This window comes from Cryptomeria japonica, chromosome 6 (genome assembly GCF_030272615.1).
Source record: "Cryptomeria japonica chromosome 6, Sugi_1.0, whole genome shotgun sequence".
Classification (NCBI taxonomy): Eukaryota; Viridiplantae; Streptophyta; class Pinopsida; order Cupressales; family Cupressaceae; genus Cryptomeria; species Cryptomeria japonica.
In genome coordinates, this window is record NC_081410.1 from 185564847 (window position 1) to 185583311 (window position 18465).

The window sequence follows — 18465 nt, forward strand, 5'->3', positions numbered from 1 at the left end:
GAATGTGTGTATCATATCATGAAAGATTGTGGTCATTGCTCTTTGATAGGTCGGTCTTGCATTCTTTAAGCCGAAAGGCATGACATTCTAGTAGTAGGTACCCCATGGACATGTGAACGTTGTTTTATCTTAGTCTTCTAGTGCTATTTTGATTTGATTATAGCCTGAAAAACCGTCCATAAGTGATAACAAAGCATGTCCCGTTGTTAGATCTACAATTGTGTTGATGTTGGGTAAAGGAAAATTATCCTTAGGACAAGCCTTGTTCAGATCTTTGAAGTCAGTGCATATCCTGATACTTTTGTCAAGTTTTGAAATAGGTACTATGTTGGAGATCCACTCCACATAGTCAATTGGTCATATGAAACTGATATCCAGTAGTTTCTTGAGTTCTACTTTGACCAGCAGTGCCACATGTGGATTCATTTTTCTTAGCTTCTGCTCGATAGACATAGCTCCCAGAGCTATAGAAAAATGATGCATGATCAAATCTAGATCTATTCCTGGCATATTTGCATAGGACCAAGAGAAATATATTTTCTTCTCTTTGAAAAACCTTGTGAAATTGGGTTTATCTTGATCTGTTAAGGAAGCTGCTAGATGCAATGTCTTTGCTATCTCTATTGTGCCGATGTTTATTGATTGTGTTGGCTCAATCAATATTGGTGATATCTCCTAATAGTGCTCAGGAATAGTGTCAAGTCTTTCATCCATTAGTGCCTCAAAGAAGTTTTCACCTTTGGATATGTCCTTTCTTTTTACTTTTTTGTGATCTAATATTGCCATTAGATGATTTTTTCCATTAGATCCCTTTTGTATTTTCTTTGTTTTGTGACTGAAAGACTTGGAACTCCTTCATTGAAAATATCATTAAGAGTTTCACTGGTGAAGCATGTTTCAAGTTTAGTGAACAAAGGTAATGGAAAATAGTGTCATCATCTAGGAAGATAGGTATATTGAGTTGTTCAGGCTATTCCTAGTCTATGAGTTCAGGATGTATAAGGGGTAAGGAATTGTTAGGTCGATTATGTTGGAAAATGCACACTCCAATGAGAAATTGTAGGTGATTGAAGGTATTGTCATTGATGGCAACCTTACAATCCTATGGCACTGGTAGGCACATATAGCGACACCGACAATGACAAAGATGTTTACTGGCACCTCAACTGATAGGATTTTATTTTGTATTTAATTGTAAAATCTTTTTGTAAGCCGACAAGGCAAATTGTAATAGGACTCATATAAGTATGAGATCTTGTAGATCATTTGTGTAAGTAAGTAAGTATGGAATGTAATAGGCAGATGCGAACATGTGAATATTAAGGCAGATTTTGGAATAAGGTTTATGGAAGTTGTATGAGCTTAAACCGGTACTGAACCTGGCATAGTAGATGCTGAACCAAAGTAGTACATGATATTAGATTTGCATAATCCATTTTTGTAAGTCAGTGAGACTTCCCTTTTGTAATTAAGCAGTGAGCTTTAGGCAGTTGGCCTTCCTGCATGTGCAGGCCCCTATTGTAAGTAATATTCATTTATTGGCCAATGAGTGAATATTGTGGGTCACAAATCCCACCGAGGTTTTTCCCACACCGAGTTTCCTCATTAAAAATATTGTGTTATGGTGTGCTTTCTATGTTGTGGTTATTGATCTTATTTACTGCATTATTTCTGATTTACTGGTAGACTATTTTGGAATGCAATTTGTTTAATAAGATTAGAAAATCTGATAACCGGCAAGATATTGATTCACCCCCCCTCTCAGTATCTTTGGGAATCCTAATAGATTAAGGTCTAATTATGTAAGGGTCATGATAGAGATATTGTCAAAGTTATCAATAAGATCAAGACCTATGATGGTACTCTCCTCGAGATTTCTCGTCTCATATCAGATTTGCTCATTCTCACTGGAATCATAGATATGTTGTGGTTCAAATTAAAATGATTAAGACCCTGAGCCTTCTCCTTCACAAAGTATGGGAGTATATGTATGAACTATATCTATATCAATGTCTTCAGTTATATATCAAAACAAGTATCCCATTCCCATTCATTTGAGTCTGTGTCAGACCTAACCTACAATTTAAAGAATTGCTCATAGAAATTTTAAGTTGCTTCTGCTTTTCTGATGGCAAATTATTTTTGTTTTTGTGTGCATTCCTCATCTTGTAACTCTTGGATTACTTTTTTCACCTATTGTTGTTGTGTTATTCCCTGTTTCTGTTGTTGTCACTGTGTGGTTTCTTGTTGTCAATTTTGTTGCCATGTAGATTCTTGTTGTTGATTCTTTTGATCAGGTTGATGTTGATGCTATCCATATCCTAGTCCGTATTTGTCCTTGGCAAGTTGTGAGTGTTTTTAAATTGGTTCTATGATACCCTCTTGTTGTTTTCCGATAGGACCTTTTCATGTGTATCCCATCCTTAGCATGATTCTGAATTTGTTGCCATATTGCTCTTTTGGGATTGTGACACTTAACATTGCTGCCCGTGTTTCCTCGCCATCCTTATCTTTTGTTTCATTTGCTAGTGTTCCTTCTTGAATAAACATACCATCAAAGAGTTTGATGGGTTGTGAATATTTTTACTTGGATGTTGCGGTCATCCATGAGACCTTGGTGAATTTGGCAATTTTGATAGACATAAGGATGGTTCAAAAGAGTATTCTCCCATGTCTTTGTCTTTTAACTTCATATTTTTCTCAAAATCTATGGATAGAGATTTGAGCTGGTCCTCACTATTTGATGATGTGGAAGCAAGAGATTCCCTATTATGTGGTACAATAACATTTTGAGTTACTTTGATATTATTGCAATACTGAAAAGGATTAGTTTCTGCTATAATGCAAATTTCTTGTCCATCATATGGGAATTTCAGGCACTAGTGGTATTTAGATGTACTGCTTGCTTTTCATGGATCCAAGGATGACCCAAAAGTATGTTGTAAGATAAGTCTATGTCCAAGATTTGACACAGAGTATCCCTTTGAAATGGTCCTACTTGAATAGGTGATACCATGAGCCCTTTTGATGATCTTTCTTCATCATCATATGCTTTTGTTGTTATCTTTTTCTTAGAATCAATGGCTATTTTTGAGAATCCCAAAGCACAAATAAGTTTTAGAGTACAAATATTTAGATTGGCTCCTCCATCTATTAGTACTTGTTTCATTCAATGTTTATAGACCAGGACTTCAATCCAAGTGGAGTATTATGTGGATGACTTAAAGAGATGTCATCATGTTCAAAAAATGATAAATTATGAGGCATGGTTAAATGCTCCACCATGGCTCAGAATCGATCAATATCTAGGTTGTTTGGAACCGTAGTGTCAACATGAGATTTTTCTAGAATATCCTTGTGTGTAGGTGAGATTTTGAGAATCTCTAATACTGATATGTGGGCTGGTGTTTTCTTCAATTGATCTACTAAGCTATATTACTATTTCATAGAAGTGGACACATTGGAAGTGTTTCCTTTCAAAACATACTTGGATTGGGCCCATATAGTCACATTCATCGAGACTTTCTCTTGCTTGTCCTTGATCTTAATGACATTGATCTGATTATCATATGCTAAGATGTGATTGATGACATTGTTCTTACATGATTTATATGATCCCCCTTTTTGTTTTAGGATGATGATATGCCTTTGTCATAATTAGGAAGTGGGTCCATGAATGCTTCATGATCATCATTGGTTTTATGTCCATCTACTATTATATCACCTTAGTCTAGTAAATCTTGGACCAAATTCTTCAACCTTAGGCAATCATTTTTGTGATGCTCTTTTTTCCTATGATACTCGCAGTAGTGTGAGTCATTCCACCATGAGGGTTTGACTTGTGGTTTAAAATCCCTTGTGTTTGGAAATGTAATGAGTTTGTTTGCCAACAATTCTCAAAATGCTAATTCCAGAGATTGTCCCAAAGGTGTGAACTTCCTTTGATATGGTCTAGGTTTGGTGTTATTGTTGTTCCCTTCATTGTTGTTTCCTTGATAATTGTTTGCTTGATTTGTGTTTCCTTGATTGTTGTTTGGTGGAGTAGTACCTGATAATTTTAACACTGGTTGTTTTGTTTTAACATTGTTAGCATCAACTACACCATCATTGATGATATTTTTGTTCCTTGTCCAAAATTTGGATTTGTCTGAGTTGTTTCTATTGTAGTAGCTATTGCCATAGTTGTTGTTTGATGAGCTAGAACCTTCCTTAGAAAATTTAAAAACTCCCTTTTTGATTAAGGCCTCTTCTATCTGGATGCCATTGTCGATCAACTTTTGAAAACTAGGTAGACATTGCATTTTAAGTTGATTACTCATCTCGTCATTTAGATTGTCTACAAAGATTTCCATTTTCTCCTTTTTAGGTACAGGTTGGGGATATCTAGAGACCAATCCTCTCCATATCTGTAAGAACATCATCAATGGTTCATTTTTCTTTTGTTTCGTGTTGCAAAGGTCAAGCATGGTGACCTCATGTTGGATGTTATAAGAGTATTGCGTAACAAACTTGTTTATCAATTCTTCAAATGATCTAATGGGAGGTGTGAGTTTTGAAAGCCATTCTATCATTTTTCCTCCTAGGCTTCTTGGAAATAACCTCATCATGTAGGTATCATTGTGGGAAAAATCCAAGCTCCTTGCACAAAATTCCCTTACATGATCACGGGGATCACTTTTGTTATTGTATTTGTCATACTTTGGTATTTTAGAGTTTCGTGGGAATGACACCATATTTAAACTTCTATCAAACATATAGGTAAAAATATCATCTAAAGAGTATCTTGTTGTGGTCCCTTGTTTCATGTCTTGCATGTTGGAATACAAGGAATCCAAGAACACTGAGAGGGGGGCAGGGGGGTGAATCAGTGTTCTATCAGTATTATAAGATTTTACCTTATTACAACATACACATATAAACCGGTAAATTAATAAACATATAACATGAAGTAAATAACCACGGTGGGATTTGTGACCCACAATATCAATTCACTGGCCATATGAAAGATATTACATAGCATGGGGGCCTGCACATGCAGGATGGCACACTGCCTAGAGCACAGTGCTCAACACAAAAGAGTCTCACTAACTACAAGCTTCTATTGAGATAAAACAGTAATGGTGAACTCACAAAATGCATCTGCAATGCCAAAAAGAGTTCTGGTTATAGCTCTACCCTATACCGGTTCATAAACCCTAGACCATTTTACCAGTATCTCCTTTCTTCCAAGAATGCTTTACAAACCATCTATTGATCATTGCATGATATTAATTTTGCATAGAAATGATCTACATACATATCCTTTGCATCAAACTATTCTACTTCCTTATCATATATCAAAATGACCTAATAAATTGACTTATATACCCTTTACAAACAATATACCTTAAGTTGGCTTACAATAAAAAATATATTCAATGTTGGATCTATACAATAATTACAAAATGATTTTAAAAATAAATCCTTTCGGATCCCAAACTGATGTCGGCTCCACTGAAGTGCTGGATGTCGGTGTCAGTGCTAGTGATGACCATGATTACTCCAATGCCAGTATCTATCAGTAAATGCCTCCAATGCTGATATCTATCAGTATATGCCTTCTACAGAATCTCGTTGCTATATATGACAACTTATGAATCCAAATAGTATCAATTGCCAACAATCTCCCCTTCTGGCATTGATGGCAACACTCATGTGAAAAATGGATTCCTGTTGGTTCAACTGAAACATGCTCCCCCTGAGCTGATTAACTATGTTTGCAATATACTCTTTGTCTGATATCCTCCCCCTAGGATCATATACATATACATATTTTTCATATATATATATATACTCCCCCTTTGGCATCAATGCCAAAGACCGGTGAAAGAATTGTTATAGATTACTTTACTAGAGCTTGACCAATTTCAAGATTTTCGGATAAGCTTTCTCTAGCAACTGTATATAGGTATCCCAGGTGGTTTTGAATGTTTTAGATATCGATACAAGTCTACTTAGTAAATGTGCAAGTGTTTCTTTCTCAGTGACTTCTGTTGGTGTGGGGTTTTCAAGCATATCCATGCATTCCTTCTTATGTACACCAAGTGAATCCAATCTTGGACTCACCAACCCTCTGAGACTCCTTGCTCTCCGAATGATCTTGTCTCTTTCCTTTTCAAAAGATAAAATTTCATTCTCCAAAGTCAAAATTTGTGCATCAATAGATGTTGTAAGTGATGTTAGTCCATCAAAATAATTAGCAATATTAGCAATCTTTTCTTGTAACTCCTTTATCCTATTATCTACATTTGTTGTAAGAATCTCTATATTACAATAGACCTTGTAGATGTTAGTACATTATTTCAAATAATTTTCAATAAGTATAAGTTTCTCTTCAACCTTCCTCTTTTATCTCAATAATCTAGTCAAAAGCGACTTTCTTAGCCAAAGTAAATCTTTCAAGTGCTTGTTGGTCAAAAATTTGCTGTAATGATTGAAAGTTTTTAGATATGTGCTCTATCAATACCTTAAGCTTTCTAGAAGGGCTTGCTTCATTTTCAATCATACATTCAGGAATCAATTTGTGCAAAATTGTTATTGACTAGTCTATTATTCCTTTGTCTACATATCCCTCTTTCATTAGCTTTTGAGAAGCCATCATCATTAGCTCTGTAAGACTCATCTATGTGATTGATTTCTTCTCAACTTGAGAAGTGTCAATTGCAAAAATTTTTGCTGAGGAATCAACTGTCGGTTCAGTATCCTTTTCCTTTTCTACCTTCTCCTTATCCTCTCCCGGTGTATCCCTTGTCTTAGCCTCTTTTGCATAGGTGGCTTCACCACTTGGTGTAGTATCTATTACTGTCGGTGGATCATTATCCATAATATTATACGTATCATGTACATTACCTTGCTCAGACTGTACAAATGTTGTCTCTGTTTGTATAGTCTATACACTCTCATCAATTTTAGGTTTATCTGCCAGTTCATTCAAAATTTGATCTGAGCTTCCCAAAATTTATTTTCCTTTAGATCTATCTAGAATGGTGGGAGCTATTGCCTTAGCAAATTCTTCTTGAGAAGTAAGGAAATCAAGATTCTTTTGGAATAATTTAGCCCAACCATCTCTGGTCTCATTTATTATTTCATTGACTCGTCCCATCATTAAGCTTATTTGTCGAGGTTTGCTGCTAAAGATTGTTTGATTTGCAACTTCTATACATCTTTTCATTTCCTCATTATTTATAGTACCACAAATGCCTAAAATTTCAACTTTAATCTCTCTGTCCCTCTTGATTGCATCTAATCTCCTTGCATCTAACTTATTATACAATGATAAAGGATTTTGTTTCAAAATTTCTACCAAAACCTTCTTATATATGTCTAAATGTAACAAAATTGCTTCTTCCATTTCATTTTTCTCATTATCATCTAAATCTTCATAGAAATTTGACACATTCTTCAAAATTCCATCTTTAGTTACCTCATCTATCAATTCTACACAGGTCATTGGGGGGATGATGGTAACATTACCAAATTCAATTGCTTCATCTATCACACTCTTTTTCTTCTTCCTGGGGGTTGTAGGAGTAGATGAAGAAGGCTTCCTCTTCTGAGAAGGTTTCCTTGCTAAAGGTGTGGATTTTGTTGTTACCTTTCTTACTAGCTTCCTCCTTGGCTCCACCTTCTTCTCTTCTATCGAAGGCTTGTTATCTTTCTTCCTTTGTACCATTCTGAATGCAAGAGGTTTATTATCCTCTGCATTAGAGTCAGAAGTGATAGGAGATATGAAATTTGTTGGCCTCTTTGCCTCAAGAGCACTTTTCACTTCAGTTGCTGCAACTACCATTGCCAGTTGATCTACTGGTTTAGATCCAGAACCTACTTCTGTATCTATCCTGTGAATTATATTATGAACAAAGGCAAACATTTTGTCTATTTTGTTTTCCCTCATTTTCTTATTGAAGACAATTTTAACTTCAAGAGCTTTCTCCCCCGTAGTACCAAAGTGTTCAGCCTTATCATCCAAAGGAGCATCATTCAACATTTTAGCATATAGTTCCAGAATGTTGTCATCAACTTCATACCCCAATTCCATGACCCATATTGTTCTAGCTTCCATTGCTTCCATGAGAGTCTCATCTATTTTTACCATGATGCAAATTTCAGTGAATTATTTATCCACAATGTGTTTGGAGATTCTCTCCCTCAGTCTCATTATCTCTTGAAAAGTTTTAAAGAAGCCCTAAAGCTTCTTATCCTTGTTGCTGCCAAGACCGATGATTGCATCTTTAATTTGCATGCCTATCGGTATGTCATGAGTCCACTGTATCTTTCCCAAACCTGATAGCTCATTCATGAAATAGAGCATTAAGAAGACAATAAGATTGCCAAACTAGAATGTTTCTTTCTTGACACCTTTGATTTTTCAAAGATTTATCATTAATTCACTTCTTAACCATTCACAAAAATCCTACTTTCCATTATTGTTTATCATTTGATATGCAACATGGATACAGGAACTGACAACAAAGTTCAATCAACTTGATTGTGTTACCTTGTAGCCGATAATCATGCTTGAAAATTTCACATATTTATCATTAATGGTGCTGACCCTCACTGACCTTCCATCATGGGCTGCACCAGTGAGCTTTTCAACCTTAGTGTTGGAGATCTTCTTTCCTAGTTCCTGCCCAACTCTAGGTAAGCTAGTGACCACCTGAATTGCTTCTTTAGTGATCATGTGAGGCCAATCCATCTAGATGAATTCATTATGGACCCTGCTTAGAAAATATCTAGTCATTTTGTCCTTGAATTTCGGTATATACAGGATTCTTGTTAACCTTAGGTCTTCAATGATTTGATATTCTGGCTTGATTGCTATGGAGCTACCTAGTATCATAGATTGATACATTCCCTTGTTTTCCTTAGTGCCTAAATCCTCCAAAATGCAGTGAATATAAGCCTTGACATCTTCCACATAAACTACGCCATCGAGAACCCTCGAGAATGCACCTGTCGAGTCTTCCTTCATTGCAATTTGAGGAACTTTCTTGAAAATAGGTATAAGCCTATCCTTAACCTCAACAATAGTGGGATTCACAATGAAAGTAGGAGCAGATAATGATCTGGATGCCATTTCAAAGAAATACCTAGGTAACGATCATCGGTTTAAAGGTCTTGATTACTTCTCAGATAACTGCTGGAAATCCTTTAGAATGCCTTTGCTTGCTCTTGATCACCTGTGAATTGCCTTTGCTTTGTTCTGGTTATCTCGAGTGCTGGGTGAGTGAAAATGAGTCCATTTTCCCTTTTTATCAGTGAGTAAACCCTAATTCATCACTGTCATAAATGATTAGCGGTGCGCCCTATCGGATGTCGGTTTCACAGTTTTATGCCGGATAAACCTCCATCAATGATCAATACCACTCTCTAGATCTCTTTCCAGATCTCTTCCGGGGAATATGAAAGATTTATAATGAATTTGCCAACCCCTAAGGCATATGCCTCAGTTACCAGTTGAATTTCTTGTCGGTGCAGGATTGCTATGTTCTACCGGTGGAGTTACTGGTGTAGTTACTGGTTTAGTTGCATCTCCACTTGGTTCTTCAGACTTTCTAACCCATCTCTTGGTTTGATCTTGTTGTAATTCATCTACCTTCTGCTTTCCTTTCTCATTTTCTTTGCCATTGCTAACCGGTTTAGTCTTGCTTCTGCAGTACTTAGCAATATGACCTATTTTGTTGCAAGCATAACATGTAACATTGTTCTTTTGTATTGCTTTGACATATCCAGTATCATTCCTTGATCTACATTGATTAGCCAAATGTCCAAACTTTCCACATGCATGACATTTAACATTCATTCTGCAATCTTCTGACTTATAATCATATTTCTTGAAATTTATGCATTGACGGAGAACTGAATTGTAATTTTGATTTTCTCCATTTCTACATTGTTTAGCCATATGCCCAAATTTATTACAAACAAAGCATCTACCATTGAATTTGTAAGAATTAGATTATCTTACTGGTTTCCTCTATTCTGACGAGTTCTGCATACTGGTTGTCTGATCTTCATTTCCAATATCGGAGCTTTCGCCTTGTAAAAATCCAAGTCCTCTAGAATCTTCACTCTGCCTTTGTCTTTTCAATAAATCATCCAACTATGCAGCACTAATCCTGAAATTTTCTTTATACTCACTTGCAGTATTCAGATCATCTCTCAAAGTTATTATTTGTCTTTCAAGCTCTTGTTCATTATTTTGGGATTGTACCAAATCAGTTCTCAACATATCATTCTCATGAGACAATCTGCCACATTCTTCAGATTTGTTCTTCAGAGATACAACAAGATTTTCTTCCTTTTTCTTTTTGTCCTCAATATCTTTTGACATCCTCATAGTCAGGTCTTGCATTTCATTCTTCATTAGCATGTTTTGTTGACTCAGCTTCTAACATTGTTCCTTCAGTGCATTTTTCTCTTCATCATCCTAGTTTTGCAAAAGTTCCTTCCTCCTAGCTTGAGCTGATGATAACCTTTCTTGCAGAACAAGAATGAATTCATTAGCAGAATTCAATTCATATTGCATTTTTAAGTTCTTCATCCTTTCAACATCATAATCTTCAAGTGCCATCTCAAGTTTCTTCTCCATAGCCATGTTCAATGATTTTGGTTTTAGGATCTTCCTCAAGCTGCTAAACTTCCTCCAAGGCACCAAGCTCTGATACCAATTGTTGGAATACAAGGAATCCAATAACACTGAGAGGGGGGGAGGGTGAATTAGTGTTCTACCAGTATTATAAGATTTTACCTTATTACAACATACACATATAAACCAATAAATGAAGAAATATATAACATGAAGTAAATAAATCAGCCACATGAATGAACACCATAACACACTGAATTTTATACATGGAAAACCTCTAAGAGGACAAACCATGGTGGGACTTGTGACCCACATTATCAATTCACTGGCCATATGAAAGATATTACATAGCATGGGGGCCTACACATGCAGGAAGGCACAATACCTAGAGCACACTGCTCAACACAAAAGAGTCTCATTGACTACATGCTTCTGCTGAGATAAAATAGTAATGGTGAACTCACAAAATGCATCTATAATGCCAAAAGGAGTTCTAGTTATAGATCTGTCTTGTACCGGTTTATAAACCCTATACCCTTTTACCGGTATCTCCTTTCTTCCAAGAATTCTTTAAAAACCATCTACTGATCATTGCATGTTATTAATTTTGCATACAAATGATCTACATACATATCCTTCGCATCACACTATTCTACTTCCTTGTCATATGTCAAAATGACCTAATAAACTGACTTATATACCCTTTACAAACAATATGCCTTATGTCGACTTACAATACAAAAGTTATTCAATGTTAACTCTATACAATAATTACAAAATGATTTTACAAATAAAACCTTTCAGATCCCATGTCGATATCTGTCAGTATCTATCGGTATCTGTTGGTATCTGTCGGTATATGCCTCCAATGCCGGTATTTGCCGATATATGCCTTCTAGAGAATCTTGTTGCCATCAATGATAATATATGAATCCAAAGAGTGTCAATTGCCAACATTGCATTTATTGTTGAAGCGCTTGTAATATTGTGTATGTTAGGATTCCCAAAGATACTGAGAGGGGGGGGGGGGGTGAATCATTATCTAACCGGTTAATGGATTTTCTAAACTTATTAAATGAATTGCATGCCAAAATAGTGTACCAGTAAACCAGAAATAATGTAGTAGATAAGATTAGTAAACAAAACATAGAAATCACACCATAACACAATATTTTTAATGAGGGAACCCGGTGTGGGAAAACCCTCGGTGGGATTTGTGACCCACAATATTCACTTACTAGCCAATTAGTGAATATTACTGATACAATAGGGGCCTGCACATGCAGGAAGGTCAACTGCCTAAAGCTCACTACTTAAATACAAAAAGGGAAGTCTCACTGACTTAAAAAAATGGATTATGTAAATCCAATATCATGTACTGCTTTGGTTCAGCATCTTCTATGCCAGGTTCAATACCAGTTTAAGTTCATACAACTTCCATAAACCTTATTCCAAAATCTGCCTTAATATTCGCATCTGCCTATTACATTCCTTCCATGCATTTCTCACTTCTTACAAATGATTTACAAGATCTCATACTTATATGAGTCCTAATACAATTCACCTTGTCATCTTACAAAAAGATTTTACAATTAAATACAAAATACAATAAACAAAATCATGTTAGCCAGGGTGCCAGTAAACATCTTTGCTAGAGTCGGTGCCGGTGTCTGTGCCTGTGCTGGTGTCTACTGGTGCCATAGGATTGTAAGGTTGCCATCAATGACAATACCTTAAATCACCTATAATTTCTCATTGGAGTGTGCATTTGCCAACAATCTCCCCCTTTGGCATTGATGACAACACTCATGAGAAAAAGCCAAAATTGTATCCAAAAGGTGTTGACCAAAAGTCTTACGAAAACTGTCAAAACTGTGTTACCAAAATTGTGTGCTCGAAACTGTGTGCTCCCCCTGAGTACATGATCTCTTTTGTCTTACTCCTTTTTCTCATCCTCTACTACTCCCCCTTTGGCATCAATGACAAAGGCTATCATTCAATGTCAATTGAGTGTAGTTCCTGTCTTGATCCCTGTAATCGATTGGTTACAATTCGATATAACTACGCTAATGTAAAATTTAGGTTGTTGTAGAATCTCTCACTGTCCTTTAGTGCTGCTTCTATCCTTTGGATTGTACCGGTGATTATGTGCATTTGTTCTTCCGATGTCTTAAGTCCTAGAACAAGAGCCTCAGAAATATCTTTTCTCAAAGAGATGAGGATATCTAGTTTAGGACCTACTCTATATTTCAGTTCCTTTGCCTTAAACTTTAATCTCTCTTTATCTTTTTCAAGTTTTTCAATTTTCTCTTCAAAGCCGGTAATTTCCTGTTCTACTACCGATATGGAGTCTGATGAACCTATTAAATTATCAACAATGTCATTGATTTCCTTTTGAGCTCTGCTGATCTCTTTATCTATATCCTCTGTCAAAATGTTTGTCTTACATGTGTCTTTGTACAATTTCTTGAAGTCCAAAATTGTATTTCCTAGTGCCGATAATAATGTATCTATATGTTCCTTACTCTTCTTTACTATCTCCTCAAGGAATTTTTCCTTCTCTTTATTCATTTTTTCTCTGAAAGTTTCCTTATTGATTTGATCAATTGTTAGAAGATTGTCGATTATTTATTTAGACAATGTGTCTAATTGACCTAAAGAATATTTATTCTCTATGTTACACTTGGGTGCAATCATCTTCAAAATTAGTATGGTGTCATCAATTACCTTATATGCAAGTGCATTGCAATCAGTTATTTTCTTAATTGAATCAAGCAATACCTCTGTTACATTGATTGGCCTAAATTTTGTCAGTGAAGAATCAGATGATTGACCAACTATCTTAACAATCTGTAATCCGCCAGTGTGAGGTACCTCTTTGCTTATGGTGACCTCTGGTAGATTAGTTTGAGTCTACATTTTTGCAAGCAAGGGTTTAGGTTTCTTAGCTGATACTAGTGGCACAATCTCTGTCTGAACCTTTAGTTCATTCTTCTTCTCTTCTGATTTATCAGTATGTACCTCAGTCTGTTTCTCAGAGCTTTCCATTGCCGATTTTTTTGATTGTGACTCTATGTTTTCTACCGATTTCTCTATGTTTACCTTTAAAATGTCTACAATCGGTATCTCAAAAAAAATTTCATTGCTATCAGTTGTCGATTGCTCAGTAGATACATTAGTATGTACACTAGTGGTATCTTCCTTTCCTATATATGGGGAATCAGTTGCTTGTTCGGTTTGTTGTTCAGTACCAAATTCAATGTTCCCAACTATATCCTCAATATTTGTCTCAACTGTAGTGTCTTCTACCAGTGGCTCAGTTGCCACATCTCTCTTCTCACTTGATTCCTTATCAACCACAATGTTGACTTCCCGTGTGTCAATATTCATTGTATACAACACCTCAAAATCAGGATTTGTGTCCTCATGTGTTGTCTCCATACTCTGTTGCCGGTGGAGTATCAATATTTTGTGTCGGTGGAGTATCAGAAGGAGGTGGGGGTAAGTTATTTGTCACCTTTATACTCAGAGGCCCACCTACCTTACCTTTACCCTTATCTTTATCCTTTTGGTAGACTTTAAAAGTCTTTGGTCTCTTAAGCTCTTCTTGTTTCTCTTTCTCAACAAAGAATATATCCCACTTGTTTGCAGTTTCTTCTGATACCTCATTAACTCTTCCAACCATTAGTGCTACATTCCAGTGACCAGTTGAAAATACTGTCCAGTTAGCCTCACTTATCAGTTCATCAATTTCCTCTATTGAATTTACTGGGTGAATTGCAAGTAGTTTCTCTACCTTCATCTTTTTATCCAATTCAACAATTGTTGCTCTCCTTGCTTCTAACCTTCTCTACAACTCATTGGGTAAATCATCAACAAACTCAATCAAAAATTTCTTATAGATATCCAAGTGTAGGATAATACTATTTTCTATGCTTTCCTTTTCATCACTGTTAAAAGTATCATACAACTTGCTAATGTTTGATAAGTTACCATTTTTAGTTATCTCATTCAAAAGGTTGTCAAGTGGAGGAACAACTTGTTTTTCTTTTCTTTTCTTTGGTGTTAAATTCTTTGCTGGAGGCCTAACTGCCTGTTGTTTCTATCTTGTTCTCTTAGGTGTAGGAGTGGGTACCGATGAAGGTTTCCTTTTCCTTACTACCCTTTTAAACTCTATCGGTATTTCACTGTCAGAGGAGGTAGCAACTGGTGAAAGATGTGTTTCCAGTTGTAATCCTTCCAAGTCGCTCTCCTTAATACCAGTTTTATTCAACATGTCTTCCTTGATTGCTTTAGCCTGCCTTGTTCCTTTTCTAACTATTTGTTCAGTTTTCTTTATTATTTTCTGTGACTAAATGTTGCTTTCAATTGTTTCCACATTTCCAAATACTTTCTCTGTTGGTTCTTTAGGGGCTTTTAGAAGGGCATTTGCATAAGTTTCTATAATGTTCTCATCAGCCTCATATCCCATCTTTGTAACCCAAATAGTCCTTAGAACCACTGCTTCCATCTAGATTTCATCTTTCTTTATCACAAAGCATATCTCCTTTTGATATTTGTCAACTATAGATTGAGATAGCCTTATCCTAGTTTTCATCCTATCCTTTAATGTTTGAAAATGTCCATTTATGTTTTTTTCTCTGTCATCTCCCATATTGTTTAGCATGTCCACAAGTTATTTTCCTACCAGAATGTCAAAACCAAAATCCTTTCTACCAATACCGGGTACTTCCTTGGTAATATATAGCATCAAACATACAAGTAGGTTTCCAAATCTGAATGTACCTTTCTTATCACCTTTGATATTCCTCAGATTGTCTATTAGTTCATCCTTCAACCATTCACATATGTCAATCTTTGCATTGTTGTTTACCATGTCATAGGCACTCTTGATACATAAGCTAGAAATAGAGTTTAATCTGTTGGCATGTGTAACTTTGTATCCAAGAATCTTGCTGATGAACCTTACATTGATATCCTTTACATCGTTTACTCTCAAGGATCTCTTGTCAAAGGTTGCACCGGTTAGGGTTTTTACAGTGTCATTTGGAACCTTTTTAGTTTTTTCAGGCCTTCTACGGGTGGAAGGTAAGCTTGTCACTACCCTAACTGCTTCTTTTGTTATCTTGTGAATGGAATCCAACCAAAAGAACTCCCCATGAACTCTGCTTAACATAATCCTTATAACATCCTTTGGAAAATCAGGGATATTAAGAATCTCCACAAAAGCTAGGGTTTCAACTATCTTATGTTTTGGTTTCACATTTCCATTTATATCACAAATTACTATTCTATACATGTTCATAATCTCTTCAGCTCCTAGTTATTCAATATGACAATGTATGTAAATTCTAGGATCCTCAACATAAGCAACTCCTTTGGGAATTTTTGAAAAAGCTTCTAGGGTATCATCTTTCTTTGCAATTTCAGGAATAATTTTAAATTTAAGCCTAGGGCACTTAACAACTTCAATTACAGTAGGGTTTGCAATGAATTCAGGTGCAGAGGAGGAAGCCATTGATATAAATACCTTAATCTGCCTTTAGGTATGAGTGCTTGAATGATTTTCTTCACTTCTCACTGTGGATGCCTTCGCTCGGGATTTTCACGCTCTTAGGAAATTTGAATGCTCGGTGAATGAAAAAGAGCCAAAACATTTTCTTTATAATGTCATCTCCTTCAACTACCATATTAAATGCTTGTCGGTTAAGTGAAACTTAACACATCTGTCGGTAAAGAAGTATTTCAACTTCTCACCATCAACCGAGGGTAAATTAGCATGTTTTTTAGTTCGTTGTCATACACCCAAAAAGGTTTCTTTTCAGTTAGATGAAGAATCTCCTACTGGTGGAGTGATACTCTATTCTACCGGTGAAGGAATAGCTTCATTAACATTCATATCTGACTTTCTAATCCATTGTTTTGAAAATTCTTGCTTTACTTCTTCAACTTTATCTTTATCTTTCAAATTGGGTCCTTTGTTATTTGCCGGTGATGCCTTACTTCTATAAAATTTTGCAATATGTCCAATCTTGTTACAAGCATAACAAGTCACATTCTTTTTCTAAATAGCTTTTCCATATCCTATGCCGGTATGTGTTCTGCATTGATTGGATAAGTGTCCAAATCTTCCACAAACATAACATCTTACATTCATTCTGCAGTTTTCTAAATTATGACCAAATTTGTTGCATTTAGAACATTGACCAGTGGGTGCATTGGTGTTCTGATAGTTTCTAGATCTACACTAATTTTCTCTATGACCATACTTGTTATAGTTAAAGAATTTTCCATTAAATTTGTAGGCATTAGGTTGTCTTACCGGTTTACTGTGATCATGATTGTTTGCAGTACCAGATCTTTCACCAACTTCAAAGCCAAGGCCATTAGTATCTCCATTAGGTTTCTGATTTTTCAACATATCATCAAGTTCCTCTAAACTTTTCTTGAATTTTTCTTTGTGTTGATTTGCAGTAGCCAACTCATTTTCTAAGAAATCTTTCTGTCTCATGTGTTTAGTTTAATCATGCTCCAAGTGAATTATATCTGCCTTCAACATATCATTTTCATGACTGAGTCTTAGATTTTCATTTCCAGCATCATTGATTCTCCTAGCCAAGTCATCTTCATTCTTCTTTCGGTCTTCAATGTCTTTACAAAACCTCATAGTCATATCTTGCATTTCATTCCTCAAGGCCATGTTTTCATGCTTCATCTTGCTTACAAGATCATTAAGATTTTCTTTTTCATCATCATCACTTTGTATCTTCTCATGAAGTTCTCTTCTTTTGTTCCTAGCAATAGTGAGATTTTCCTAAAGTCCTTGAATGATTTCCTATGCAGCCTTCAGATCATCTTCAAGTTTCATATTCTTCAATTTTTTTGCATCATAATCTGCAAGAGCGTTTTCCAATTGCTTTCTCAAGTTTTCCATCTGTACCGGTGTCAGAATCTTCCTCAAGCTATTAGGCTTTTGAAAATAGAGGACCAGGCTCTAATATCAATTGTTAGGATTCCCAAAGATACTAAGAGGGGGGGTGAATCAATATCTAACGGGTTAATGGATTTTCTAAACTTATTAAATGAATTGCATGCCAAAATAGTGTATCGGTAAACCAGAAATAATTTAGTAAATAAGATCAGTAAACAATACATAGAAAGCACACCATAACACAATATTTTTAACAAGGAAACCCGGTGTGGGAAAAACCTCGATGGGATTTGTGACCCACAATATTCGCTTACTGACCAATAAGTGAATATTACTGATACAATAGGGGCCTGCACATGTAGGAAGGCCAACTGCCTAAAGATCACTACTTAAATACAAAAAGGGAAGTCTCACTGACTTACAAAAATGGATTATGTAAATCCAAAATCATGTATTGCTTCAGTTCAGCATCTGCTATGCCAGGTTTAGTACCGGTTTAAGTTCATACAACTTCCATAAACCTTATTCCAAAATTTGCCTTAATATTCGCATCTGCCTATTACATTCCTTCCATGCATTTCTCATTTCTTACAAATGATTTACAAGATCTCATACTTATATGAGTCCTAATACAATTTGCCTTGTCGGCTTACAAAAAGATTTTACATTTAAATACAAAATACAATAAACAAAATCCTGTCCACTAGGGTGCTGGTAAACGTCTTTGCCGCTGCCAGTGCCGGTGTCTGTGCCTGTGTCGGTGTCTATCGGTTCCATATGATTGTAACATTGCCATCAATGACAATACCTTCAATCACCTACAATTTCTCATTGGAGTGTGCATTTGCCAACAATGTAAGTGCAGTAAGGGGATTGTTATTATTGTTGGTACCACTATTGTTGG